The 22,288-nt window shown below is 27.3% G+C and overlaps 1 protein-coding gene across 2 annotated transcripts in view; it reads right to left on the bottom strand.

Moving 5' to 3' along the window:
* Positions 1 to 22,288, bottom strand: part of LOC109594365 (semaphorin-1A) — a 345,269-nt gene that overhangs the window by 310,735 nt on the left and 12,246 nt on the right. For both annotated transcript variants that reach the window (XM_049961951.1, XM_049961952.1), the window contains exon 2: positions 905 to 939. The gene's annotated coding sequence lies outside the window, so the exon portion shown is untranslated. The remainder of the gene's footprint in view (positions 1 to 904; positions 940 to 22,288) is intronic.

Below are 22,288 nucleotides of genomic sequence, written 5' to 3'. Positions count from 1 at the left end.
TTTTAAATAGGGATTCAAAACTTCTGAAGCATTTCTAACCAATTCCTTTGAAGTTTGCTGGAATTATCTCTAAAAATATTCTTCAGCATGTCACTGTCGATGTTATCTGTAATATCCTACTATACAGATTTGGAATCAGATCTACAGAGCTCAACAATATCTTCTTCTGTAGAAAATTCCAAATAGACAATATCAGTATGCAGCTGATAAAAAATGAAAATGTTTTAGGCACTTTTCCAAGCATCAAATTATATATAAATCTGAATAGCTTTACCTGTTTCCTTAGAAGGATGACTTCCAAAATATTGATCAAAACGTGCCATTTGAAAACAATTGGTGTCCAAAATTTTAAAATTGGTAATCCATGCTCAGATTTTCTCACCAACACAGTTCCTTAATATGTAACTAATTTTTTTATTTATTAATATTTTCCCATCAAAGGGGAGCTCAATTCTCTCCCCGTTTTCATAAATTCAAGAACACTAGGTACTAAATTTTATATTTATATATATTTAATATCCATCTATTTTTAATTATTTTAAAACATTTTTTTTTCTTCATTTTTCACTCCTCTAATCATTTTTAGTCAATCACCATTTATAAATTTTACCACGTTTTCAATTACATTAAATGTAAGTTTGTAGTAGTAAATTTTAATCAAGATAAAATTTTATTTTTACAGGTTGTTGTTAAATATTTAGTGATCGAACATACAAAGCTTTTATTGACTAATTATTTATATTTATGCTTTTAATCTGTTAATGTACTCCTGTCTAAAAACTTGATGCTAAAAAATTACTCATGTTAATTCTTCACTTTTACCACTTAAAAAATATGTTTACATTTTATTAAACTTAAGATAAATTAATTTGTATATTATTACAACACCCCCACCAATACATACCACTTTTAAATGATCGGTGTTGCACCTTTCAGCACCTGAAACATCAATAAAATACATTAAATAAAATATTTTTAATATTAATTTAATTAATTTTAAAATGTTCACAATATGCACCTGCGTGTAAAATTTACTATATAATTTTAATTCATCATGATAATGTAAATCAATTAGTATAGTACAATTTTATGGTAGTGTAATTCAATTTAAATTAAACGTCGCTGTTTTTGTATAATTTTTCATTGAATTACATTTTACCAGATATAACAAATACACTTTCCAATTAAATAATAAATTAAAAAGACTTTTAAAATAATATTTAACATCGATAATTATAATTAAACTGGGTTTGAAATACAATATTAAATACACTTCATATTCCATCAGTCGGAACATAAATAGTTGAAACATTGACAATTTTTATGGCTCAATTTTCATCAAATGAAACACTTTAAAATTCCAATTAACCTATGCGATCATGAGTTATAATTAACCACTACATTCTTTATCGTACAACAAAGAAATTTAAATTATATTCAGGCATGACGTGACTCAAAAAAATGTTTTGTGCACTTTAATTTGATGAAGCCTTGGGCAGTTACAAAGCCTTCAATTAGCTCTCTTAAATAATAACTGTCAACGTCTCCAGCTACGACTTCGGCTTGAAATGTTCATTTATCCGAATAAAAATGTGTGGCGAGTTTCGAATTATTGTATCCACTTTACAGTATTTAAAACGGTTGCTATGTGATGAATGTGAATGATAGTAGTAATTTATGTAGTATCTAATTTATCTTCTAGTATCTTCCATCTTTCAGTATTTCAAAACATTCCTTCTCTTGAAGATATTTCAGTTTATTAGTGTATGAATTTTTCAATTTTTACTTCACCAAAGTTTTCTAATGGGTTCTGAGTTATATCAGTATCTGAGAAATCTTAAATCCACCTTAAATTTAAGTTGTCTTTAGCAAATGTAAGCATATAACTTTGTAGAGTGTCCCTATTCCTTTTAAATCCATCTCTGAAGCTCTGAAAAACCAAATCAAACCATAATGTCTCTCCCACGCTTTAACATGGATTAAACCTTCTATTAATTGGTCTTTTCACCCATGAAATACCATCAGATTTAAAACGATTTTAATAAGAAGACAAAATTGTTTTCCATTTATTTCAGTTCAATTGAGATGTTCCCTCGTTTTGCTGTTCCATTTTTTTTGTGCAGAAATAAAGGGCTTCGCTGCTAACTTACTACCGTAGACACAAGCATCTTTTGGTCTCCGTTTTATTGTACCTACTAACATCACTGATTTCCAGATTTATCCAAGATGCACTTATGAAGCGGTCGTTAAAGGGAACCATCTTTATTTTTCTATCAACAGCTCTGTCAGTCTTATGCCCCTCTTAGCTACTCCTACTAATGTACTCCTTTAAATTTGTAGATTTTAAGTACATCAACGGTTTACAGCTTAAATTTTTCATTTAACTAGTTTCTTAAATAAAATATTACAAGATGACCACTTAGATTACTTTCATCTGCATATAAAAAAATATCATATGCATAAATAAATTGTATGTTATTAATATTTTTATTATTTACTATATTTCTATCAATTTCTGAATAAATAAATAAAATTCACTTGATTAAATTGCTACTTTGTGTCGTAGGGCCCCCTTAAACTGCAACAAAATAGTAATAAAAATTTAATTTCACTAGTTAAAAAATCATTAGTTTTGTGACTTTTGACTATCCAATTGAATTTTATAATGTTTTATAACTTATTTAAACCCTTAAATAAGTTTAGAAAATTTATTTTTTTCTCTAATATTTTACAAAATATTTAAAATATTTTAATGACCCTCTTAAACTATCAAAATGTCGAAAATGTGTCCATCCAGTGGTACAAAATAATTTAATTTTTCTAGTTAAAAAATCCCCTTTCAGTAAATTTTGATAAAAAAATTGATTTATACAGATAGTACTGAATAAAATAGAAAATAAAAACTACTGAATAAGGCAAATTTGGTTAAATCACTATTTATACATCATTAATATGGATAACTCAATTTTTTATCATTTGTTTAAAATGTTTATGACTTTTAACTATCCAATTGAATTTCATTATATAATGTTTTATGTAATTTTTACTTAGTTTTATAACTTATTTAAACTCTTAAATAAGTTTAGAAAATTTATTTTTTTTTTTTCTCTAATATTTTAATGACCCTCTTAAACTGTCACAATCTCGAAAATATGTCTATTCAGTGGTACAAAATAATTTAATTTTTCTAGTTAAAAAATCCCCTTTCAGAAAAAATTTTGATATAAAAATTGATTTATACAGATAGTACTGAATAAAATAGAAAATAAAAACTACTGAATAAGGCAAATTTGGTTAAATCACTATTTATACATCATTAATATAGATAACTCAATTTATCATTTGTTTAAAATTTTTGTGACTTTTAAATATCCAATTGAATTTCATTTTATAACGTTTTATGTAATTTTTACTTAGTTTTATAACTTATTTAAATCCTTAAATAAGTTTATAAAAATTATTTTTTTCTTGTCTAATATTTTACTAAATATTTAAAATATTTTAATGACCCTCTTAAACTATCACAATCTCGAAAATGTGTCTATCCAGTGGTACAAAATAATTTAATTTCTCTAGTTAAAAAATCCCCTTTCAATAAATTTTGACAAAAAATTGATTTATACAGATAGTACTGAATAAAATAGAAAATAAAAACTATTGAATAAGGCAAATTTGGTTAAATTTATACATCATTAATATGGATAACTCATTTTTTTATAATTTGATTAAAATTTTTGTGACTTTTAACTATATTTTACTCACTTTTACTCCAATAAGTTATTTACCATTCAGATAATAGTATAACTATATCTATTTTATATACAAACTAGTCCGTGTATAGTTCTAGAAAACAACAGGCAACAACGCTATTATGGTATGTTATAACAGCGAAGTTCTGTTCTTAACAGAATTAATTCGTTTTAAAGTAAGTTGCTCCACATATAAGCGATAGCGTACGTAGTAAAATTATCGGAATTTCGTATTGTTGTTCTCACAATCAATAGAAAGGCAACAGTCAAGGTAAATGTTTTCAAACGTATCACGTTACGCATTCATTGCAGTTTTGTAAATTGAAGTCCACGTGGCGCCAGCCCACATCAAAGCGATTCGAATATTTCGCGTTCCGTTCAAAACGGCAAATGAAACACGGGGATTTGTTCGATGAATGCAAATATGTATAAAAGACATTCATAAAGTGGGCTTTTCGTATGTTGTAAGCCCCGAAACGAAATTATTCGCCGTTTGATAATCGTGAAAAATGCGCAAATAATAAAGGCCACTTGTCAGAATTAACAACGTAGAGAAAAAAACAGCTTCAAATGGAACACGAAATCAACGTGTAAGCTCATTAAATTTCATTCGAATGCGTGCGTTTTTTCCAATTTGTTTATCTGAAAACGTTGTGACCGCTCGAATATTATTAGTTTTATTTTTATTTTTAAATATTCATAACGACACGGAATGTTGCCCTGCAAATTCGAGGGAAACACGTACAGTTTTGGTCAAATGTATTATTTAAGAAATTATTTTTTTTAATCATTGTGAAAATTTGTCATACAGCTTTAAGATCTCGTAATAGAACTGATGTTTAGAAGGTGGTCAATATTTGTGTCCTGTATTTCAATATTATTTTGATATTTACAAGGAATGAATTCAATTTTCGTTAAACATCGAAGTCTTCAGTATGTAATGATGGATATAAACAAATCAAGCAATATGGAGAAATTATTAAACAAAATGACTATGCTATAATATAAATAAACTATGTCCAAATTCCATACTTACTTATACCATTTTTATTTAAATGAATAATATTGTAATAGAAAATATTTTTTTACAAACTATCATTCACATTTAAAAGTATATATACATTGTAGCCCATTGTATTTTTGTCCGATTTTAACGGAAAAAATTTTTTTTACAAACTATCTTTCACATTTATAACTACATATAGAGTGTGGCCCATTTCAAAATAAGAGACTCTCATAAATTTGTATTTTTTCTCTTAGTTTCATAAACTTTTTTTCAATTGCAAAACATGTAAATAAGTACTTATAGACAAAATATTACATTTTTTAGCCCTAAACCAAAACCTGTAGGAAAATGTTTAGGGATGACAATGAAGAAATCAGACTAACAATTTTTTTATAGAAAATCTAACTACATCAGTGGATTAATCACCCCCTGAAATGGGTATATACCAAATTTTATAAAAAAAATATAGATATTCATAATTCTGTGGAAAATTTAAAAATCATAGTCTCCTTATTAATTTATAGAAGTAGTGTAAGAAATATAAACTATTTCCAAATTTATTTCGTGCATATGATATTCCATACTTATGCTATGACCATTTTTAGTTAAATGTATAATATTTTAACAGAAAATATTTTTTACAAACTATCATTCACATTTATAACTACAAATAGAGTGTGGCCTATTTGAAAACAAGGAACTCTTATAAATTTGTATTTTATGTCCGAGTTTCACAAACTTTTTTTCAATTGTAAAGCATGTAAATAAATATGTACTTATAGACAAAATATTACATTTTTTAACCCTAAACCAAAACCTGCAGGGGAAATTTTTAGGGATGACAATGAGGAAATTAGATTAACAAATTTTTTGTAGAAAATCTAACTACGCCAGTGGATTAAGCACCCACTGGAATGGGTATATACCAAATTTTATAAAAAAAATATGAATATTCATAATTCTACGGAAAAATTAAAAATCATATATTCCTTATTAATTTATAGAAGTAGTATAAGAAATATAAATAAACTATTTCCAAATATATTTCATGTATATGATATTCCATTCTTACTTATGCCATGACCATTTTTAGTTAAATGTATAATATTTTAACAAAAAATATTTTTTTACAAACTATCATTCACATTTATAACTACATAATATGTAGTACATATAGAGTGTGGCCCATTTGAAAACAAGAGACTCTCACAATTTTTTTTCAATTACAAAGCATGTAAATATGTACTTATAGATAAAATATTACATTTTCTAACCCTAAAATAAAACCTGCAGGGAAATTTTTAGGGATGACAATGAAGAAATCAGATTAACAAATTTTTATAGAAAATCTAACTAAATCAGTGGATTAAGCACCCCCTGAAAAGAGAATATACCAAATTTTATAAAAAACGTGGATATTCATAATTTTGTATAAAAATTAAAAATCATATTATCCTTATTAATTTATAGTAGTATAAGAAATATAAATAAACTATTTCCAAATTTATTTCGTGCATATGATATTCCATACTTACTTATGCCATGACCATTTTTAGTTAAATGTATAATATTTTAACAGAAAATATTCTTTTACATATCATTCACATTTATAACTACATATAGAGCGTGGCCCATTTGAAAACAAGAAACTCTCATAAATTTGTATTTTTTGTCCGAGTTTCACAAATTTTTTTCGATTACAAAGCATGTAAATATATACTTATAGATAAAATATTACATTTTCTAACCCTAAAATAAAACCTGCAGGGAAATTTTTAGGGATGACAATAAAGAAATCAGATTAACAAATTTTTATAGAAAATCTAACTACATCAGTGTATTAAGCATCCCCTGAAATGAGTATATACCAAATTTTATAAAAAACGTGGATATTCATAATTTTGTATAAAAATTAAAAATCATATTATCCTTATTAATTTATAGTAGTATAAGAAATATAAACAAACTATTTCCAAATTTATTTCGTGTATGTGATATTTCATACTTTTTTACAAACTATCATTCACATTTATAAATACATATACAGTGTGACCCATTGAAAAACAGGAGGCTCTCATAAATTTGTATTTATTGCCCGAGTTTAACATTTTTTTTTGCAATTGTAAAGCATAAAAATATATACTTATTGATTAAATATCATGATAGTCATACTGCCAAATTTTTTATAGTAAATCTAACTACACCTACTGGATTTGAACCCCTTAAAATAAATATATTCTTTCGTTCATTTCGTTCTTCCGTTAAAATCGGATAAGAAATCAAAATTTTATGGGGATGCCCATCTTTCAAATGGGCCACATTGTATATATAATTTTTTCCTATCCAATAAGAAATGAAAAATAAATTAAAACATATTCCATACATATGACCACCACTGTAAATCGCAAACGATGGAGACACGCAGCGTTAATGAGAAATTAAAAATTGTTAATTAAACAACAACTGGACCGTTCGTTTTTTGATTTGTATTTTATTTTTCGCTGTTTCCCTCGCCACGGTCCTAATCTCGGGGCCGGCTCGTTTCATGAAAACTATGCGCAAACACGAAATGAATGGATCCGACTCTTATAATCTGAACGGATTGCGGGGCCGCGGCCCGGATAATCCAGGTGTGCGCCGCATGCACAATACGGCCGCGGACGCTTTTGTTTTCGGGGGAAAAAGCGGCAGATGCACAAATTCGCGCAAACGATTTGCATAGCTTCAAATTAAAAACAACAACAATTGGCCGGCGCCGCCGTTGGGGCCGCGTTTTCCGCATGTTGGCCGTACGTTTGCGGGCAAACGGTTGCGGGCCGCCGCGGTCGTTTAGATAAAGGTGCTAGACAAATCGACGCGGAGGACCGTTCGTGATCTTCCCAGGGAGACGCGATAACGTCCCGTTGATAAGCCCGTCGTTCATCTCGGCCATAACCATAAACGGATCGGGCTCGGTCAGGTCGGTTAGTGCTGACCTGTTACTTATCATATTTCAAAACGCAACTGTTGAATAAAAAAAATTGTAGTAATTTAATCGTGATTACGAAAAAAATGAAAAGATAGTGAAGGCTCATTCCATCGAGAAAGTATCTTTTACTTTTTGCCATAACAATTGTGTAATGCGTTTAAATGAGGCATGTAAATTATGATTATTAAATTGCCTCTGGCTTCAGAGATACATTGAATTGTACTTTCGTTTTTATGAAAAGGAAAACAAGGATGTATTGAATATAAACTTGATTCATTTTTTTTGTATGCGGAGTTTTAATGGAACAATGTTAGATGATCAAACAAGCTTTTTACAATATTACAACAACGAATTCAATTGTAGTAATATAAAATGAGTTGATAATAAAATGAAAAGTACTACAATGGAACGTTATAATTGTCATGCTTTTTAATAAAAACGATTCAAATTAAAATTAATATTTTAACAAATTAAAATGTTTGATATTTAATCATTTGTATGTTCATGACAACTTATTAAAATAATTTTATTCTAATTTTTATTTTAATTAGAAGCTTAAGCTGCTGAAACCTCATAATGGTGTAATTAATTCAGTGGTACAAAATAATTTGAAATTTAAACATACCAATTAATTTAATTGAATTATTTAAACTTTAAGTAAGGTGTACAAACTTATATTTTTCTTGTTTAATAATTTACTAAATGTGCCAAACATTTTAACAGCCAACTTAAAAGGTTAAAACTATCACTAATACAAAACAATTTAAAATTACCTTAGTTTCTGTAACAAATCTTATTGTTGATTTAACAAATTTCTTACTTAGTTTCATAACTTATTTAAACTCTTAGATAAGTTTATTAAATTTATGTTCTTCTTGTCTAATAATTTACTAGATATTTCAAACATTTTAATGATCAGCTTACACTGTTAAAACTTCGAATAAGTGACACTAATTTAGCGGTATAAAGTTCTCATTTATTTTATGTAAATATTTACTGTAACAAATCTTATTGTTAGATATTGTATTTTTATATACAGGGCCTTTCACGTAACTTAATTAAACAGAATGGAAAAAGATATTAATTTGAAATATTCTCAAATATATTTTTAATAAATTTTCATTTCCGAGATGTTCGTTATTTACGTTTAATTTTGTGCGTCTTGTAACATCAATAACACTGTTATTTTCAGCTCAAACCATTTTATCAACAAATATTAGCAGTTTTTGCCAAAAATATAAAAATGGTGTTCACTTTGGGTTCTGATACATTTTACATTTTATTTTTGGTAAAATCATTATCATATCATTATCATATATGTATATCATTAAGGTGCTGCATTAAAAATAACAAAAGTTATTGACGTTTTAAGATCATAAAATAAAGTTCTCATAATGGCTCTTTATCCCCGGTTAAATGTGTGCCAAAAATGAACCTTTCAGCATTAAAATTAGGGGCTTTACAGACATTTTAGTTAGACCATCAATCTGTCAAGTTTTGTAAAAAAATAATAACTCAAAAACAATTGAGTACAGCCTTTTTACTTGGAATTACGTGTAGAATTTAAAAATCCAAAAGCACCAATATCCATTCAGTTCTCCATTAATCCTGAAATAAATTTAAATTTTTCATGTCTAAACTTTCCTAGATATTTAATTATTATTAATATTTTAATGATCAGTAGTTGAAACAGAAAAGTGTCACCAACTATGTCGTACAAAATAATTTATTTATGCAGATAAATTTTAAATATATTTATTTAAATATATGATTTTGTTACCAATTAAATATCTATTATATCTATGTGGATAACTTTGAAAACTGATAAAAGAATTTAAAAGTTTAAATATGTCAAAATTTTGATTTGCTTAAGCTCGTAAGATTCGTTGGTGAAAAATAATACAACATTTAATTAGGATTCTAAATTTTTTATTTTATTATGCCCCATGCATAGGTCGCACCCCATAAATTTTCAAATTAAAGATAACTTCGGTACAGTACGTGTACAATAAACATGCCACGGTTAATTTGTTGCTTCTTTCCCCTGTCGCAATTGTTTATGCAACGCTAAACAAATGTTTTTCAGTAGCAATTTGCATAATTATTGTTTTACAAATATCCACATATAGAGCAATGTTAATTAATTAGCATAACTGGGTCCGATACATGGTACTGCATCGGAGTGCACAATGGACAATTGTTTACATTGTTAATTTCAATGCCGCAAAAGATTTTATTTATTTTTCTTATTAGCGCCCACCTTACGTGCCGCACATACTCAATACGTTGTTTATTTACGTTTAATGGCCCAATAAAAATTAGCCTAATACTACGTTCCTTAAAATAGAACGTTATAAAACGTCCGGTTTACTACTCGTTTAGCAGCGACCGTAAAAACGGTAGGCTTTAAAAATGATATTCCCTAGGAATTCTTAAGTGACACGACCATATTATCTGTCGCGGTGGATTTAATGGTTAAAAATTTATTGTCCGTCACCGATCGGTATCTCTATTGAAATATTTTCGGACCATCCGACACCGCACAAAAAAGTCTCGATACGTAAATGCGGTGAATATTTGGTTAATCGAGTTACCACCTAAACCGCAAACGGACCTTGCATGTGTCACTCCACTGAGCTAATTAATACGTATTACCGATTTAGTATTAAAAAAATTAAAAATAAAAATGATCGTATTAATTACAAAATTACCGGGTCAAAAAACGTATTAATGCCACCGTTAAGGTGCCGTTTGACTAGCAATGTTACAAATGCCGGCTCGAATGACAATCGTTAATGGCATACTTACAATTAAGGCCAATTCATCGCCACCCCAAGCACAGTATACATTTATTGTCCGTGTTACCCTACGCGTGTGTGTGTGTGTTTGAACCCCAGCAAATAGGTAGCTCATTTAAATTTGCAATTTGCTAGCAAATACACTGGAAGTGCCATTGTAGATAAAGTCCATTTGCGGCTAAACTTGTATCTTCCCCTCCATCCGACCCGTTCGCTTGTTTTAAGTGAGTTTCGACAAGTTATAAAGTTCGCGTGCTTAAGGGATGATGACGGGGCACCTCGCTTGGTTAATCGTATTTGTGAAATCGTTTTTTTTTAGTCCTAGGATTATGAATAATAAATATTGGGCATTGTTGCTTTTAAGAATAGTTGATTGTGCTGATTAGAAATATTCATTAATAATTTTATTATTTATTTAATGTGAAAAAACGTCTGCAAATTAATTATTACAACAGAATTATGTAAGATAATCACATAAAAAAATATATTCAGAATAAAAATAACAAATTTTAAATTATTTTAACAATTTTCATTGTTATAAACATATATAAAATGAATATTATAATTGGTGAGAAAAACATACATTTAGAACCTAACCTGACTACAGCTACATAAATAAAGTAATTTTAAATTATTTTGTACAACTGAATTAGTTCCACATTTTTGAGGTTTCACCAGTTTCAGCTGGTCATTAAAATGCTTGAAATATCTAGTAAATTATTTAGAAATGGAAAACATAAATTCAGTAAATTTATTTAAGGATCTAAACAAGTTATGAAACTAAATAAATCTTATTATTGTTTACAATAAATTTGTTAATATGCATATATTTAGTAAATTAATAGTACATAAAGAAGTTAGTAATTTTAAATTATTTTTTACTACTTTATTAGAGATATTTTCTCGACGTTTTAACAGTTTAAGCTGGTCATTAAAATATTTGAAATATCTAGTAAATTTTTAAACCAGAAAAACATAAATTTTGTTTACTTGTTTAAGGGTTTAAATAAATTATGAAGCTAAATAAAACCAGCAATAATATTTATATTAATTTTTTTAATATATTGATATTAATAGTACATCAAAATCAGTAATATTTAAATATTTTATACTACTAATTACTAAACCAATTTGTGGATTTACACTAAGTAATACTTAGAATATTATATACATTAAATTTTAAATATTCAAAGGTATCTAACAAATTAATAATATATATAGAACTCTGTAATTTGAATTTATTTATTTTTTTTGAGTTTTTAACAACTTATACTGGCATTAAAATATTTAGTAAATTATGAAAATAAAAATATTTAATTTATTTATGGGTTAAATAATTTATGAAACTAAATAATTATGGCAATATTATTATATTTTATTTGTTAATCAAATTAAAAGTACGGAAAAAATGAGTAATTTTAAATTACTTTGAATTACTGAGATACTGACACTTCTGAGGTTTTAACAGCTTAAGTAGGTCACTAAATAATTAATAAATTATTAGACAAGGGAAACATATACTTAGTAAACTTATTTAGGGCTTAACACATTTAACTTTTCATGTAAATAATAATAACATTATAAATTATTTATTATATTTCTTAATTCTTATTAAATATAAAATTATTTCTAAAATTTTAAAATAATTAGTGTGAATAAAACATGTTTTTTTTTTCAATTTCAATTAAAAATATTAAAAAACTTAATTTTATAAAAAACATTGTTAAACATTTTTAATATAATAGTCACTAAATTTAATGCCAAAAATTAGTAATTATAAATTATTTTGGACTGGATTAATTCCACTATATACATAAAGAAATTAATAATTAAATTATTTTTACTGCTTTATTAGAAATACTTCGACGTTTTAACAGTTTAAGCAGGTCATTAAAATATTTGAAATATCTAGTAAATTTTTAAACAAGAGAAACATAAATTTAGTTTACTTATTGAAATAAATTATGACACTAAACAAAAATAGCAATAATATTTATATTAAATTTTTCAATATGTTGATATCTAAGTAATTAATGGTACATAAAAATCAGTAATTTTTAAATATTTTGTACTGCTAAATTAGTGACACTTTTTCGTCGTCGTTAACAATTTAAGACGGTCATTAAAACGTTTGAAATATTTAGACAAGAAAAATATAAATTTACTAGTCATTTGTGGATTTAAATAAATTATCAAACTAAGTAATATTATATACATTAAAATTTAAATTAAATTAAAATTTAAAATATATAATTAATTATAAAATATAATTATATATAAAAATCAGTAATTTTAGTTTATTTTATACCACTGAATTAATGACAATTTTTGAACATTTTAGAAACTTAAAATATTTAATAGATTATTATATAAAAATATAAAATTAGTAAATTTATTTACGGGTTTAAATAATGTATGAAACTAAATAATAAGAGCATTATTAGTACATTTAATTTGTCTGACAAATAGTAGTAATTAGTATGATTAAAATCCGTGTATTTTTTTTTAAATAAATATCAGTAAATTAAATTAAAAAATGTTAGAGAACTCAATTTTATTAAATAAATGGCGTTAAATTTTTAATATAACAATGACTAAGACATAAGTTTAATGCCAGTAAATATAATAAATAATTAAGTAAGTATCGTAAATAATTTTATTGGTCTAGATCAACCAAATCGAAAAAAACCTGACACTACAATTACTTGAATGACTACCAAATTATCCCATGAGATATTTAAATTACGTACATAAATTTATTATTCATAAAAATAAAACTTTTCACATTTTCCAATTTAATATAGGTTATTTAAAAATAGCGAGTAAATTTTATTAGCATTAAATCTGAATATTGCGTAATCGGAAGAGTTATGTATGTCTCATACATTTTTAATGTCGGGTATTAAATAATGATAGGTAAATTTCACTGTCAACAACATTATATTTAAATAATTTCTAATAGGAAAATAATTAGTGTATATTTTTGGTTCAACCAACAATTAATATTAAACAAAAATGAGACGGTGACCTCATTCAACCATAAAAATTAATAATGTAAACTCGGTGGCCATAAAAATAAATTATACGTTTATTTGGCAAATATTATTTGTCAGTAAAAAATGAAACTTTATTATAAATCAGAGAGTCGAGAACACACAAAACAAACAATCTTAAGCGAAACAACGTCTCAACAAACACAAACAAGAAACACTAGTAAGTAAATAATGAGGAAGTTTTGCCTTTTTAAATTATAGAATCAAATTTCAATGGGAATTCGCGAACAACATTACATTTTACATTTGTAATTGCTGCTACGACGGTTGTAACATACGCATGCAGAAATTTTCTTATTGTTCCACGAGGTTTCAATTAAATTTCGTCGCCATGGAAATTAATCTGGAATCTTAATTTCTCAGTCGTAAAGTGTGATATATATTTCCATGTCGATTCTGACTTATTCTAATGCAGGACCCGTCTCATAAAATTTTTAACTACGACTTACAATCAGGAACATTGTAAACTTTACAAGTTTTAAAAATTCTCCTTGTTCGTGATAAAACTGGATTTGAACTAATGGCTCTGATTTGCATTTCTAATTAAAACGAATGGACCGGGTTTAGTGTTTTAGTTTTACATAAAATATAGTAAACAGTCATAAAGGCAGTAATTCCGATTAATTAGAATAAAAATATGTCTGTTTGGGTCCTTTGGAAACGTGGTAGCTTGTAATTTAAGGACCATAAAATAAAACAGAGCTTGTTTAATTTAGTTGCTTGGAAATTTTTACTGTTGTTGGTTTCCTTGCTCGCAAACCTTACCTACATATAGGAAATTAAATCGTTCGGTTTATTTTTAAATTGCAAGTCCAATAAGTTGCTCCTTGCTCCTTTCCATCAACATACAAATTGAACTTGAAACAAATCATCGACCGAAAACAATTTCAAATTTAATCGCGACCGTTAATTAGCCATAACTCGTGAATTGGATTCCAGTTTTTAAATAAACACAGAACAAACAGCACTATTTATAAATCAGCGCCAAACTGTCTAGTACTGTCAGACTGGGTAAAATGGATGCTAACCGACGTTTTTTATCTTCCGTTTTCTATTTTTAAACGGTTTAATATGTTAATGTGCCACACTAATAGATTTCTATTACCATTTAGCGTTGTTTTGCTTCGATAATCAGATTACAGATACGATCTAATGTGTGCCGGTTCGGTTTTAGGAAATTTGTAAAGCTTAAAAACTGGACATACCCAGATGATAAATAATGGTCCTCAGACTGAAAGTTAACATTCCACGTGTTCGTTCACTCAAATCAATATACGCAAACAGATTCAGGAACTGTTACTGTGTGTAGTAACGTAATTCCAAATATAGTTTATTATTTGTTGTAACTGATAATTCCTTATCAAAGTGTTATCACAGCTTTGCAAAAAAAGTCTCTTGAAACTTTTTTTTTCGACCGATAACATAAAATTGAAATTAAAAAAAATTATATCAGGAATACTTTCAGGCCAGGTTAATAAAAACTGAGTTCTGTGTCCACAGTTCATTTTTTTTTAAATTGACCAAATCTATCGAAAAAGTATAACTTTTTTATTTATTTATTTTTCTAATAAACGGTCAATATTTTCCACATGTATTTTTTGTGTATAAATCTTTCACAAAAAATTAATTCTCACTATTGAATTTCTTTGAGAATAGATTGAGATAATCTGACTTCTAGGTTCTTACTTCATTTTTTTAACTGGACAGGTCTAAAAAAAGTACAATAACTTTTTTATTTATTTACTACTAAATTGGTAAATATTTTGAAGGTGTTTTTTACGTAACATAAAATATATCCTTAACAAATAGCTCTGTACTGAATTTTATATAATATATAAATACATAGTTAAAATTAAAAATATATTATATACAGGGTGACACAAATTAATTAATGTATTGCTATTAGAAGTACTTAAAAAATACTTCAGTATCCTTAACTCAGTTTTTTAAACTGGGCAGATTTTTTGTATAATTTTTCAGATAAATGGTCAACATTTTTTATATATATTTTCTATGTAGTATAAAATAAATCCTTCAAAAAAATAATTATAATTACATCTGAATTTTATATAAGTTGTATGAAGTTAAACTTAAAAATACAGTCACAGATTGATTAATCTTAAATGTTAGAGGTACTTTCAGAATAGATTGAGTCAATATTTTCCACATGTATTTTTTATGTATAAAATAAATCCTTCACAATAAAATAATTATCTAATATTGAACTTTACATAATTTATATGAAGTTGAAATTAAAAATAGAGGGTTAATATATTGATGTTGAGATAAACTGACTTCTACGTCCTTACTCCCTTTTTTAACTGGACAGGTTTCAAAAAAGTACAATAACTGTTTTATTTATTTATTGAAATATGAAAAGCATAAAATACATCATTAAATATTAGCTCTGTACTGAATTTTATGTAATATATAAATACATAGTTAAAATTAAAAATATTTTGTATACAGGGTAACACAGATTAATTAATGTATCAATCATAGATTGATTAATCTATTAATGTAAGAGGTTCTTTCAGAATAGATTTTATGTATAAAATAAATCCTTCACAATAAAATAATTCTTTGATATTGAATTTTATATAATTCATATGAAGTTGAAATTAAAAATAAAAGGTGTATCAGATTTATTAAAATATTGATGTTAGAAGTTCTTTCAGAATAGTTTGAAATAAACTGGGTTCAGCGTCCTTACTTTATTTTTTAACTGAACAGGTTTCAAAGAAGGATAATAACTTTCTTATTTATTTATTTATTTATTGAAAAATGGTAAATATTTTGAAAAGGTATTTTTTACATAGTATAAAATGTATATATAAATAAATCAATGTATTGCTGTTAGAAGTATTTAAAAAAAATTTCAGTGTTCTTACCTCAGTTTTTTTAAACAGGACAGATTTTAAAAAACTAACAATAAATACAATAATAAATATTTTCCACAGGTATTTAAAGTAAAAATAACGCATATTTTCCTATGTACTGATAGTAATGTGATATGGATGGCATTTGTTTTGTATCTGACATAACATTACATAATATTTTTGGTAAAATCTCTGTTAATATTCATTTTACGTATACGGAAATCAGTTGAAAGGTTTATTAGTATTCAATTTTATTATGCTAAAACATACATGGTGTAGCACTGTAAATAACAAAGTTATTAATGTTTTAAGATACACAAAATTAAATTTAAATAGCGAAAACCTATTTATAAGATGGTCTGTGGTTAACGTGTATGCCAAAAATGAACTTTCAAGCTTTAAAGACATTTTAATTATACCATCAACATGTCAAAATTTTCAGAAAAAAAATAATAACTAAAAGACTATTTGGTTTATGTATAGGATATGATATAGCCATTTTATTTTCAGTTACATGTTTCAATGAAAATAAAAAGTTGATGTCATCGCTGGTAAATTCGGAAATGAAATTTTATTCAAAATAAGTAAGAAACGTAGTTCAAGAGAAGTTATTATTGGCTACACAAATTTCAAATCAATACCCTTTGCCGTTCTCTATTAACTTTTAATGGATAAGTCTCCAGACCTTAATTTTTTTAAAGGCGTTTGGAACAAATCTCATTTTGATTCTCTGCTGAAGTTGTGATAATTATTATACTAGATAAACCACTAAAGAAAAAAGTTTATTCAGGTGAATTTAATTTATTAAATTGAAATAACTGACACGATCTATGTAAGATGAAGGCTAATGGTTTCCTATAAAAACATTGTAAGCATTAAAACACAAATAAAATATCTGCATAGGTTACAAGCAATTGTGAAAGTTAGCTCAGGTCATTGAAACCTATCGGTAAATCTCAAATATATTTTAATGTTAATACACGTCCTTTTATTTAATATAAATTTATTCTTGATTGGAAAGTACCGATATTTTGAAAGCTGTTATTTTACGACTTAAAATTACGCGAACATAAATTTAAATGGTTTATTAAAACAAGTCGTTAATGTTACTGACCATAAGCAAATTACAAAAAATTAAACACAACATCAACTATTTTTAGGCATTAATGTTGACTTTTCATTCAACACGATTGATAATAATTTTACATTATTGATTTGAGTAGTAACTAAGACAGAAACATTTGTAGTCATAAAAGTAACCACCTAATAAATAATATTTCCTTAAAAATCGCCCTGTATATGAATATTTAACATTTTGCACGAATTTATAGCAACAATACCTCAATAAATTACAACCGAAATACGTAACATGTATCGTTATAAACATATAAATAAGAAACTTATTCCAAACGAATATTTTTCAGCAAAGGATTCACGCCAGCCATAAATTCCGGATTCAAAACCATGAAATATACAAACAAAGTCGTACATCTAATACATGACCTATATTCGAGCAGTGATATACTTAAAATGGTACTTCCCCTGTTATCACAGTCGGAGCATGCAAATGATGCAAAAATGTAAATAAAATGCATTTCCAAACCTATTTACAACTGGCATCCGATGACATGTATTTTTATTGCGATGTAAATCTACCTGGTTAACTTATTTCTATTTTTGTACGAAATAAGGCCGTTTGATACCGGATCGGTTCGCATAAATTCAAACGTCGGGATTGCGATGCGGCGTAATCAATAGGCAGCAAAAAGCATGTTGAAAAAGTGAGTGTACTACAATGAGAAATAAACATAGATTACAAAAAATTTATAATTTGATGGAATAACAGATGGTGGGCTCGATCCATGGCAATTTTTTTCCCATCGGCGGACTTTTTATAAAAATATTATTAAATGTGATTTGAGTTGAGATTCATAAAACTAGAATAATTTATTTATATGTACAGTTCCAGTCAAAGGTAAAGCAACACTGCAAAGAACCATATTTTTGTCAGATAGTGTACTTTATAACTTGAAATGCATTTATGAACGAATGAATTTTTTTAGTAACTGAACAGTTAGTACTAAGTAAAGTTAGATAAAAATGCCTGCAGGACGAGCTTTGTCGAATGATCTTAAAAATCTTATTGTTTTAATTGCATCGGAAGTAAATATTGTATCAATTCGAGCTTCTAACACCAAAGGAATTGTAACAACACTTCCTAAACCTGAACGACCGAGGAAACCCAACAATACTGACGATCTGAGGATTGTAAAAGCATCAAGAAGAGACTCGAATAAAACTGTCGAAGATGTTAAGACTAAGTATTCACATTTGGGGGTGTGTCTGTCAGTACCATGAGATGTAGGCTAAGAAAAAATAATTTACATGGATGAAGGCCCACCAAAAAATCCGAGAAAAAATACAGCTGACAATTTCCAGTTAGCACTCAAGCACTCGTCTGAAACAAATGAAAACTGTATTGTTTTCAGATGAAAGTAAATTTAATTTATTTTCATCAGATGAAATTCGATGGATTAGACGTCCAGTCAGCAAAATATTTGACCCTAAGTACGCCAAGAGAACAATTAAACATGGGGTGGAGGAATAATGGTGTGTGGCTCATTTTCTGGGTTTGTAATGGGACCACTAGTAGAAATAAATGGAATAATAGATAAGTTTCAATATTTACAAATCAACCAATTTTATGCTGGCACGATAATGATCCGTAGCATACAGCTTATAAAACGCTTTTTTGCTTTTAATAATGTAAATCTTATGAAGTTGCGAGCCCAAAGTTCTAAACCTCATAGAAAATCTATAAGATATGAGAAATATTAAAATGAGGAAAGCTCACTCAGGCAAAATTCAAAACTCAGATGAATTGTTTGAAGCTATTAATATTATTTGGAATTCTGTTTATAAACAAGAGATTGACAAGCTTGTTTCTTCTATGGAAAGAAGATGTCAAAAGATAATAAATCCATTATTTATGGATTATTATGCTTCTAAATACTAATAAAAAACATTAATGCTATTTTATAATGATATAATCCTCAACCCTTTTATTTCAAATCAATTATATATAAGAGGTATGTAAAATATAATAATAAATGTGTTGCTTTACTTATCACTGGTACTGTACATATTTTTTTACAACAAATTTAATGAAAACATTTAAGTTTAATTGTGTATTTTTCTCACCAATTATAATAATAATTGTTCTACAGTATTATTATAAGAACTTTTTAAAATGTTCAATATTTTATCCATAACAAACTTTCTTTATTGTGAACTGCTAAAAAAATATCAATTTACTATTTTTGGTTTATAGAGTATTATAAAAACTACTATATGCTTATTCTATAAAATGTTACATATATTTTTCTTAATTGAGACATAAACATAACATTTACTTATTTTAATGAGTAAATCTGTGTTATTTAATTTAACATTAACACTTTGTATAATATCCATTTTGTTTCATAAATTTGACCCATCTTCATGGCATAAGGTAGATGATTTTCTGAATATACGATAAGTCTATATTCCTTCAAGCTTCTTGAATTGTTGTGATGACTTCATTCAAATTTAAAAAAGAAATTATATCGAATTTAGTCATAAATATGATCCCTCATATTTTCTACAGGGTTAATATCTGGAGACTGGAACGGCCAAGAGGAAAAATCAATGCTTTGGTCTTTTAATCAATCCGTCACAATTTTAAGTTTGTGTTTGTCATTTTCATCTAGAAACACATTTATCAAAATCATCATTTCTTCAATATATGAAAACAAAATGTTGTTTAATACCAGTACATACTACTACACCAGAAGAATTGAAGCACATGTTTTACTGTGGGTGTAACAAACTTTTTATGCAGTTTTGTTCCTTTAGGGTACTTAGCATAAGCAAAACCACCATTTTTTTCATAAATTAAATTTAAAGTCGTTTCTTATAACCCCCATCCATTAACCTCTTCTCACTGTCCTTCAACTAATTTCAGGAAGTTCCATTTCCTACATGTCAGTTTTAATTTCAGTTGACGATAAGATTGGATTTGTTTTTAGACATCTAAATTGTCCAGTAATAGATTTTCTTTCAAGTTATTCGAAGTCAAACAAGTTTTTTCGCAGCTAGTACTGGGCCAGTTTCTCTAAACTTTGACGATTGACTTATTTAGCCGTAAACTCCTAACCATCTCTTCTTATTTCTCTTGGTCTTGATAATGCTAAATTATAATTTTTCTTACAGTTTGACTTCAACAAATGTTTAAATAATTATAATAAACAAAATACCGCTAGTAAGTAATCAATTCACATTTACTGAAAGCAACAAAAGACCATAATGTAAGAAAATGGTTATAATTTTGTTCATCGAAAAATAAAAACATACATAATTTTTTAAAGAATAAAGTTACAAAATAAACACAGGAATTACAAAAAGCCAATAAACATTATAGATACACTGACAACTAATACAAGTAATATTTTTGCTATAATTATAGCCATTGTAGGATAAATACGTTAACTTTGATACCCTGTACATGTATACAAAATATTTTGGACACAAAACAAATCGACCAAACCTCGTTAAAATTATCCATCAAACATGCCAATTAGAATATTTGAGTTCATAATTACATCGAACAACAGCGATTAGGCACCGAATCAATCGTCACCGTTAATTAAAAAATTAACTACCCGTTCAGGCGGCCGAAAAGGCTCCAATTGAACGGCACATGAGTCATGCGACTGGTCGATTTGGCAGTCGCGTTCTCACGACAGTTCATTTATTCATACATATCAAAATGGAAAAAACTCGAAGGCACTTGATACTGCCGGTCGGAAACCCGTAATGAACAATTAATACGATTGCCAAAAGCAATACCAACCAGACATGTCCAACGCCATGCGATAAAGTTGTCGAATGTACTGGGCTGCCCATAAGAACCTCACATGTTCACATTTCATTTGATAATAACATCTCGAACCGGGTCGATGGACTTTCTTCGGCGTTACTCATATGATGCTACGCCTCGAGTACACATGAATCTGTTCGACAATAACTTATTGTTCTGGTTGTTATATTTTTTTTTTGTATGCGCCGCCGGAATGGTGTCGCATTGATAAGTGTGAGACGTTTATTATTGATACGGTGATTTATTTAATGGGACCTATCAGATTAAGGCCTTGAGGGCCGCTCGGCCCTATTTATTTAGATGTCGCCCAACGTCGGAACGTTGGTCGTGGATCAACTTGTAATGGTCTTACAGATTGGTGGATTTTGCCTATTTTGGGTGATTTTAGTCAAGATCGAGAAAAATTGGATGGGGGGACCCACGACCAATTTTTATAAAAACGGTCACAAATGTTATTCACACCCTTTTTGAACATCGACATTTAGTGGATTTAGAAATAGTCTAATAAGTCTTTATTTTAAAAGAATATCATCTCATTTAATAAAGATATAACTATTCTTTTGTTAAATTTGATGAGAGAAAACAAGTGATTATTATTCTTAAAAAATAGTACTGTTAAATAATAATAAACTGATAAAATATAGTCAAATATTAAATTTTAAATTGATTTGAATATCGTTAATGTATATTAACACTAACATTAGTTATTTAAATTACACAAATATTAATTATACATTTAATAAAGTGTTAACAAAATTTTAACCAGCCAACCAGCTCCAAGTATGACTTAAAAATTTGTCAAATAACAATTTTCATTGAATTCTGTGAAACGTTTGGTTTGCAGCAATTTTGAAACATTGAGCTCGAGACTCTTAAGCCTGTTTTTCTTTGCCATGTCTGGAAATTACTGAAAATCA

This window comes from Aethina tumida, chromosome 1, assembly GCF_024364675.1.
Source record: "Aethina tumida isolate Nest 87 chromosome 1, icAetTumi1.1, whole genome shotgun sequence".
Classification (NCBI taxonomy): domain Eukaryota; kingdom Metazoa; phylum Arthropoda; class Insecta; order Coleoptera; family Nitidulidae; genus Aethina; species Aethina tumida.
Note: the sequence above shows the minus strand (reverse complement) of the source record. Positions and strands in the feature narration are given on the sequence as shown.